Consider the following 9,498-nt stretch of genomic DNA (forward strand, 5'->3'; position numbering starts at 1 on the left):
CACCATCCTGAGCTCCTTACCGAGTGGTCGCAGTTCAGCTCTTCCATGTGGTCCTTGAAACGTCCTCTTTGATGTGGACCGGCACAAATGACCTGGCATTGCTGGGCCCCGCCCTGTCCAAGAACCACTCAGTTCACATGTGCTTTCTGTATGATCGATTCTGTGTGTATGGACCAGTCCGAGAGATTAGCATAAGATAACAGGACAGTTCAGAAGAAATCCATTCCTACAGTGAGCATAAGGTATTCTAGCTAGGTTATTTCTGACATTTACAATTATTTATTTAGTGGATACTATTGTCCAAAGCAACGTTCAAGTGAGACAAATAGCCCATTATAATCATACTGCTGTCAAGGACTCAACTAGGCATCATTGTGTCTAGGCTGAGCTGCCTATGAATGTTAGGGTACATGTGTCATTTTCACCCAACTTGAATTTTTTAAGTCAATTTATTTGAGATCTATTATTTGTATTACATATACTGGGACAAAAGCATTTTTTTACATTAATTAAGGAGTGATTTTAATGACAGAAGTTGACAGAATCCTTTCTGGTTCAGGGATTCCGTCCTAAACTCATCGAAACACCTCAAACAAGGTGATCACAAAACATATGTAACGTTTGGATAAAATACAGTGACAAACACTTCGGTACAAAATAGTTCCTCATCAAAATATATTAAAGTGAATCACAATTACTTGTTATAGTTACATGCGTGGCCCCATTTCTGCTTATTACAAATGTCTGTTAAAAACTCAAGCATCTGCAAAAGCTTTATAACAGGCTAAACCAACGTCACGATCATTCCATTCAGTTATGGTCACACAATGGATCTTAAAATTATATAATTATTAATTAAGGTCACTTAAAATTACTTTACAGTAAGATCAAAAGGGTGCATGCAACTTCATGTAACTACACTCTATACCCTTCCAGGATACAATTCACAGTCAAACTTATTGATAAACATTACAGTCCTATGAACAAATTAAATTTGATTACCTTAGATGAACAGCATGTATTTCTAACTAAAAAGTTCTTTGGCCAGGGTTAGATTTTCCTTGGGTTGAGAGTAGCTGACGCATTTCGGAAGGAGTCAAAGTTCATATACCCTGATTTTCTCAAGGGGCAAAACTCCGATGTGTCAGAGTCTCCGGTCTGGGATTCTGCTGCCATGGCGATCACCTGGACGATGCCTTTGGGATGCCAGTGAGCCCAATCAGCTTTTTTAGCATTCAAGGCCGAGCAACAGTGTCCTTGGCTGTGGCTTGATGCACCTTAGATACCTATTGAGATCATTGGTTGTCTTCATTAAATTCTTCATCCTCAACTTTGAATCTGTTGGTGCTACTGCCCAGATCTTCACAGTCCAAACATTTTCATTACATTTTCAGCTCAAGTGCCATAAAGGTAATGTACACTTTTTAATGCAAAGGAATTTCACCATCTTGTTTGCCTGTTCAATCATGAAACATTCTCAGCACAGAGCAGCAGGTGTAGCGCGCACACAATGAGGGGTGCTGTGATTAGTATCTCTCCCGCTGCTCCTGGTACCCAGGCATCACTGCCAGTGGCGGATGTCAATGTTTCCACCAGAAAATGTAGATGACAAGCAGGATTAAGATAAAAATCAGCAGCCAAACAAGACGTCGATATGCGACGATTTGTCTCTCCAGTGTTTGAACGCGATTCTGGTTTTTGTTGTCATAGACAGTCCATATTAAGCTCCCAACTTCCAACAGGGCCGCCATTAAAGCCATCTTACAGTGAGACACAGCTGTAATAGATACCCAGCGGGACTCCTCAGGCCTGCGTTTCCTAGAGGGAGAGATGAGAGAACATGTGGCTTGGGAATTCAGGAGAAGGTGTTTTTTTTTCAAAGGCTTGATCACACAGAAGAAATGGAAAACATGGATGACCTTAGTAGCATTTAGAAAGGCTCCTCCTACCACTGAAAAGCTCACTTTAGTCAGTCACGCTCATAACCCAGATACAAGCCAAAAACCATCAGTGAGTCAGTTCTCCATGAACAGTGGGCATAAAAAGGTATGTGATGTAAAAAAATGAGACCACAACAAATCATCTAAAAATTTTAACTGGCATTAATGTGACCTATAACTTGTACAGTTCAATTGGAAGATGAAGGGAGAAAAATAGTTAGAAAAATAGGGGGGAAAATATAAAAAATATAAAACGTACAATAAGCTGATTGCATCAGTGTGCACACCCATCTGATCACCCATTCTCCACCCCCACCCCCCCACCACAAGCAAGAAAACTACAAGCGAGAGGAGCCCAGAACTTAACTAATAGTTCGGAGTTGTTAAAATCTTATCTAGCTCTGATTTAAAGGAACCCAGGGTTTTAGCTTGCGCTACACTAGCAGGAATACTTCACCATCTTGCCCAGCAGGAATTTCACCATCTTTTCCATGACCTTTTTCGCCCATGTGCCATTGAGCTAATGGACACTTTTAATGCAAAGGAATTTCACCATTTTGTTTGCCTGTTAAATCTTCAAACATTCTCAGCACAGAGCAGCTTAAGGCAGCAGATGTAGCGCACACACAATGAGGGGTGCTGTGATTAGTATTTATTCTGCATGTGAGGCACAGAGCTGGCTCTGGGGTGCTGCTGCTTCTGGTATCCAGGCATCACTGCCAGTGGACGTCAATGTTTCAACCACAAGATGTAGATGATGAACAGGATGAGGACAACAAACAGGTACCAAAGCAGCACCACAATAATCCACCAATATTTGGTGATCTGTTTCTCCTTGGTACGAATTTGTTTCTCGTGTTTAGCATCTTTGTTGTTGGCAAAGAAGTTAAATACTAACTTCAAAATTTCAACTGCATGGTCCATTTTCAGAAAACTAATCTTGGGAGCCAGCTTACCTTGTGACACAGCTGCATTAGATACACCGCAGGACCGCTCAGCTCTCCTCTTCCTAGAAACAAAGTGGCACATGTGGCTTGGGAATTCAGGAGATGGTGGCTTTTTCAAGGAGCTCGATCACACAGGTGAAATGGAAGACAGGGATGCCCTTATTTGTACTTAGGAAGCCTCCTCCCATCACACTAAAGCTTACTTTAGTCAGTCACGCCCATAACCCAGATACTTAACCCCTGGATCACTGACTTCAGACTGTATCACACTGAGCATCTGTGACATCACAAGTTTTATTGTCACCTGTAATCTTTGGAACATCATGTATACAGAATGGTACATGAAACAGAATGAAGGGAAGAGAAGGCAAAGGAAAGGACAGGAAAGAAGAGAGAAGATGAAAAGGAAAACAGAAGACAAAGGAGGAGAGGAATGAAAAAGTCCAAGTATGGAAAAAGACCATCTGGGGTTCAAAGTACCGTACTAATCAGTTTTATTGATATGAAGATAAATACCTACCAACAATAAAAGGAAAGTTATAGTGGTATCATAAGTGTTATCAGTACATTGTCCTGTCAACGTGCTAACAAACCATTCTGGGCCTGGGCCTGTCCTGTTTGCTCTGGTGAACTCATGACAAGAAGCATGCTGGAGAAAACACACTGTGGATCATTCTCACCTGGCCCAGGTTAATGGAATTGTCGTAATAGGGGAGAAGGGGACACATCTGGTACCTGACTAAGGGAAACTTGGGGTTCGTGAGGGAAGGCTGTCATGATAACGGTGAACAGCTCACGAGCAGCTGGGAGGGGAGAACCCTGCTGTTACCCTGTTTGTGATAGTCTGAGCTAATAATATGAAGCAGGCTACTTAAAGTCATTATAGGATGTCACAGGTACACTCACATAACCACTGGCAGTACAAACTACATTTAACAGTAGAACAATAGGTAATTAGTCAATCATGTAATCATTATGCATGCACTTAGTAAGCAAGATTGGAGGTCATAAGAGGAAATTCAAAATTGGACATACTATATGGTGACCAATCATGTTCAAGAAGATCTTGTAAGGGGGGGGGCGGGTGTGAAAGTATGTAGTGGAGCAAACAGCAAGAGATTGTTCCTTGCACAGCTCCCGTGTAAATCAAACTTGTGCAGTTTCTTTCTGATGGTAGATGCATGTACCTTGACATCAACTGTAGCAAGAGCTTCCTGTATGACCCAATTAGCATATTACTTAATTTCTTTTGATAAATAAGTGAATTTGTTTCTTGTTTTGCATGTATGTCTGACATAAGGATGTTTATGGTTCTAACACATCAGCTCATAACCTGCAGTTACTGCCACGGTAATCAGGGGTAACCTGGGCTGCTGTTGGATTCTGACCATCGTATGGCCTGTGTATCTTAAACCTTTACGATAGATTTTCTTTGGAGAAGCATTTTAGCCTGTAAAGTTTTACAGTACCGTACTTATCAGCTTCATTGACATGAAGATACCTACCACCAATAAAAATAAAGCTGTGGAGTTATTAGTTGCACTTTGTGCTGTTGAGTTCAAATAAGCCACTGAAATATAGGCCACACTTTCACTTTTTATTTTGTGGCTCTATATCAATTATTTTCACTACAGCTTATAACTTTTAATAAATGGTTTCTTGATTACAACCTAACCTAATCCAACAGCTAAGCCGTCCTTAGTAATAGTTTTAGTAAGCAGTCTTTCTGTAGCGTTTTGGAAGGGACACCACCACACACAGCAGCCCTGCAGAGTCAGGACCTGCACATCTCACCATCCTGAGCTCCTTACCGAGTGGTCGCAGCTCAGCTCTTCCATGTCGTCCCTGGAACGTCCTCTTCGATGTGAACCGGCACAAACAACATACTGCTACTGGGCCCCGTCCCGTCCAGGGGTAGTTTTCAGATGCTTCCTGCAGTTTCTACATTCTGTGTGCACCGGCCAGTCAGAGAGATTAGCATAACATAACAGGACAGCTCAGAGGAAATGAATTCCTACAGTGAGCATAAGGTATACCAGCTAGGCGGAATCCAATTATTTCTGACATTTGTGACCCATCACCACGAAATGAGTCTCATGGGTGAAATTGTATCAGTGCGACTTACGACTCATTTCGTGGGGACGGGTCACATTTATGATTATTTATTTAGTGGATGCTATTGTCCAAAGCAACGTACAAGTGAGACAAATAGCCCATTATAATCATACGGCTGTCAAGGACTCAACTAGGCATCATTGTGTCTAGGCTGAGCTGCCTATGAATGTTCAGGAACATGTGTAAGCAGTATGGGAGCAAGATGTAACCAACACATTCCAAACAAAACAAGAACCTAATATGAGAACTATTCAAATCAACAAGCAGAGTGCAGTGCAAAGAGCATTCAGGGAACATAAGGCTAGCAGAGGTGTTCCCAGGCCTTGCGGTCTTTCTTAAGCCTCTTATGTAATGTAAGTTTTCACCCAACTTCAATTTTTTTAAGTCAATTTATTTGAGATACATTATTTGTGATATCAATTCCAGGATAAAAGGTTTAAAATAAATTCATTACAGTAATTAAGGAGAAATTTTAATGACAGAAGTTAACAGAAGCCTTTATGTCCCAACACACAAAACCCCAACCAAGGTGATCACAAAACATATGTGAGGTGCAGCTAAAATACAGTGACAAACATTTCAGTACAAAGTAAATCATAGCTACTTGTTATTATACTTACAATTAAACGATGACGTACGTGGCCCCATTTCTGTTTATTGCAAATGTCTTTTAAAAACTCAAGCAAGCATCTGCAAAAGCGTTATAACAAAGGCTAAAACCAATGTCACGGTCATTCATCTCAGTTATTGTTACGTAACAAATCGTACAATGATGTAATTATCAAATAAGGTAATTTCAAATTACCCATCAGTAAGATCAAAAAGGTGTTTCATTTACCATACTTCTCCACCCGAAACAGCCTTCACATAACTACAACGTATGAAGTGGGAGATATGAACCCTTCCATGATTAAATTTACAGTCAAACTTATTGATAAACATTACAGTAATATGAACAAATGAAATTTGATTACCTTAGTTGAACAGCATATAATTCTAACTAAAATGGTTTAAATTCCTTGGGCAAAGGAGTCAAAGTTCATATACCCTGATTCTCTAGGGGCAAAACTCAGATGTGTCAGAGTCTGTGATCTGGGATTCTGCTGCCATGGCGATTACCTGGACGATGCCTTTGGGATGCCAGTGAGCCCAATCAGCTTTATTAGCATTCAAGGCCTTGTCAGCTGAGCAACAGTGTGGAATAACATTTTGGGAGTCCTTGGCTGTGGCTTGATGCCTATTGAGATCATTGGTTGTCTTCATTAAATTCTTCATTCCCAACTTTGAATCCGTTGGTGCTACTGCCCAGATCTTCACAGTCCAACCTTTTCCATGACTTTTTTCGCCTATGTGCCATTGAGCTAATGGACACTTTTAATGCAAAGGAATTTCACCATCTTGTTTGTCTGTTCAATCTTGAAACATTCTCAGCACAAAGCAGCTTAAGGCAGCAGATGTAGCGCACACACAATGAGGGGTGCTGTGATTAGTATCTCTTCCGCATGTGAGGCACAGACTAGGCTATCCAGTCATGTGGGCCATAGCTCTGGGGTGCTGCTGCTCCTGGTACCCATGCATCACTGCTAGTGGACGCCAAAGTTTCCTCAAGAAAATGTAGGTGATGAGTATGACCAGACCAGCACTCAGTAGCATAATAAAAAAGTGTTGGTTGGTGATGGCATTTTCCAGTGTAAGAATGCGCTCTTCCACATACTGATATTTGATGATGGCATTTTCCAGTGTATGAATGCGCTCCTTCAAATACTGACATTTGGTGATGGCATTTTCCAGTGAATAAACACGTTCCGTAACATACTGAGATGCGGTGATGGCATGCTGACATTTGGTTATTTCATTGCCCAGTGTGTTAAGGTGTTTCTCAAAGGTGTCAAATTGATTCTGGTTTTTAAACTCTTTAAAGGTGCTAAACAAGTCAAATAATAACCTGATAACTTCAATCATGTCTTTCGGATTAGGAAGACCCATCTTGCAAGCCAGCTTTCCTTGGGACACCACTGCATTAGATACGCAGCAAGACTTCTCAGCTCTGCTTGTCCTAGAGAGAGAGAGGTACATGTGACTTGGGAATTCAGGAGATGGTGGCTTTTCCAAGGATCTCGATCACACAGGTAAAATGGAAGACAGGGATGCCCTTATTTGTACTTAGGAAGGCTCCTCCCATCACACTAAACCTTACTTTAGTCAGTCACGCCCATAACCCAGATACTTAACCCCTGGATCACTGACTTCAGACTGTATCACACTGAGCATCTGTGACATCACAAGTTTTATTGTTATGTGTGATCTGAGGATAATTATGTACACAGAATGGTACATGAAACAGAATGAAAGGAAGAGACAGGAAAGGAAAAACAAGAAAAAAGGAAGGAAAACCAGGAAAACGAGAAGACGAACCAAAAACTCCAAGTAAGGAAAAAAGAATCTTATGGGGTTCAAAGGTTGACTATTCTATACTCGAACTAGACGCTGTGTAAAGAAATGTTTTCTCAAATTCAGTTTAAAATGTTCTCCCGCTAATTTCCACCTATGGCCACGAGTATTTAAACTAATACTGAAGCAGCCATTTGGCTGAACAGCATCCACACCTGTTAGAATCTTATATACCTGGATCATATCCCCCCTTAGTCTCCTTTGCTCGAGGCTGAACAGATTGCACCCTTTCTAAGGCAGCAATGTCCTTTTTAAGGTATGGTGACCCAACTTGCACACAATATTGTAGGTGGGGTCTTACCAAGGAAACATTATGAAGAAATAAGTAACACCTACACTTCAGTGTCACTGCACCTGCTTTACTATCTGACATCCCAAACAGAATTCTGCTTACAGGTCAGTGACTTCAGTGCAGCAAGTCCAGCAGCAATACAACTGTGACCCCCACATCTGAGTCTGTCTGTTGCACTTTCACTGCATGTTAAATTATAATACACCTTTTCTTAAACTGTCTTAAAACAATTTGGAAAAAGTACTTCCTCTTCCTCTCTGCCACGATGACTCCTCTTTTTATGGCAAGTAGAAACACATGAATGGTGTTAATTTGCAATCAGTGTGCACAGACTCCGACCCCAAGCCCATTATGACAGGAAACCCAAAGAAAGCTCAGCATAAACTAGAAAAAAAACATCTTCACAGGAGAAAAACAAAAGGACAGAAAAACTCACTCACTGCACTGCATCAACCATTCCAACGGAGTCCTCAACACTAGGCCAGTCACTTCTGAGCTTATTACCGAACCGAGGTCGCCGTAACTCGACAGGCTGCATGATGTCACACGCAGGTCCCATGGAGGAACTCACTGCGCCAGGTAGGTCACCAAGCAGGGGCAGGAAGTTAGCTTCAAGGAACTGAACTTGTAAATTTGCAGTGTGGGATTCAAGTACACAACCGTATACAGCATAGGCTCCCATTTATCAGCCAGTTGTCACTTGACTCTCACACCCTTGTTTGATACAAGTACAACATCTCCAACAGTCAGAGAGGAGCCTCGGGTTCTCCTATTGTATTGGTCAGCTTGATGTTTCTACTCGACGATCATGAGTTTCTGAGGTCTTCCAACAGAGATTTTACATTAGCATCACAGTCACACACTGACAGGTCACAGAGCACATTCCTGAAGACAAGTTCAACAGGATATCGGGGCCAAACATTAAATAAAATGAAAGAATGCCGTGCTTTCATGTGTGGTGCAGTTCCACACCATCTGTGGCCATTTGTGTTTTGCCTCCAGAGGTGGTTCTAAGGTGCAGCTGAACCTCTCAGCACTACCATTGCCCATGAGGTGATAGGGAATGGGCCGCAATTTGTCAATGCTAGTCAGCTCCAAAGGCTCTGCAAGCAGCTCACTGTCAAACTAGAGCCCCGATCGGAATGAGCCGCTGAGGGAAGCTATAAACACAAAAGAAGCTGTAACACAGGCTCCTCAGCAATGACTTTGTGGTTTAGTTCTGACAAGGAAAGGCGTGAGCCAGCTTCGTAAAATGGTCAGTGACTGTTGAACTTGTCTTCAGGAATGTCGCCCCACTTCCCATCATACTCCACAGACCAGAAATCTATAAACATCAGCCCAAGAAGAACAGAGGTATTGATGCTCTCTAACAGGAGACCTACTGCAGGTCCTCACATAACAATTTGTGACTTTCTCCCTATCGTCCCAAAAGAACCGCTGCCAACCAAGAACAAACGTTCTGGGCAGCCCCTGGTGACCAGCATTGTCATGAATGCCAGTCAGTGCCACCGGCCTTTCAGTACTGGAACTTTTGGTACTGGTACTCAACCGGAAGTCAACAGAAAAGCGAAAGTACGGTACCAAAAGTACCATACTTGATGTGGTGAAAAAGCGCCCAATATAGAGTATTTAATTATACAGTGGTGAACAACAAAACATAATGGCTATTGAGCTATATTGTGGGATTAATGGAGGTGATAAAATCAGGTGGTTGAGAAAACATACCACTATCGAGCTGAATATACATATCACA

This window comes from Brienomyrus brachyistius, chromosome 5, assembly GCF_023856365.1.
Source record: "Brienomyrus brachyistius isolate T26 chromosome 5, BBRACH_0.4, whole genome shotgun sequence".
NCBI classification, from domain to species: Eukaryota; Metazoa; Chordata; class Actinopteri; order Osteoglossiformes; family Mormyridae; genus Brienomyrus; species Brienomyrus brachyistius.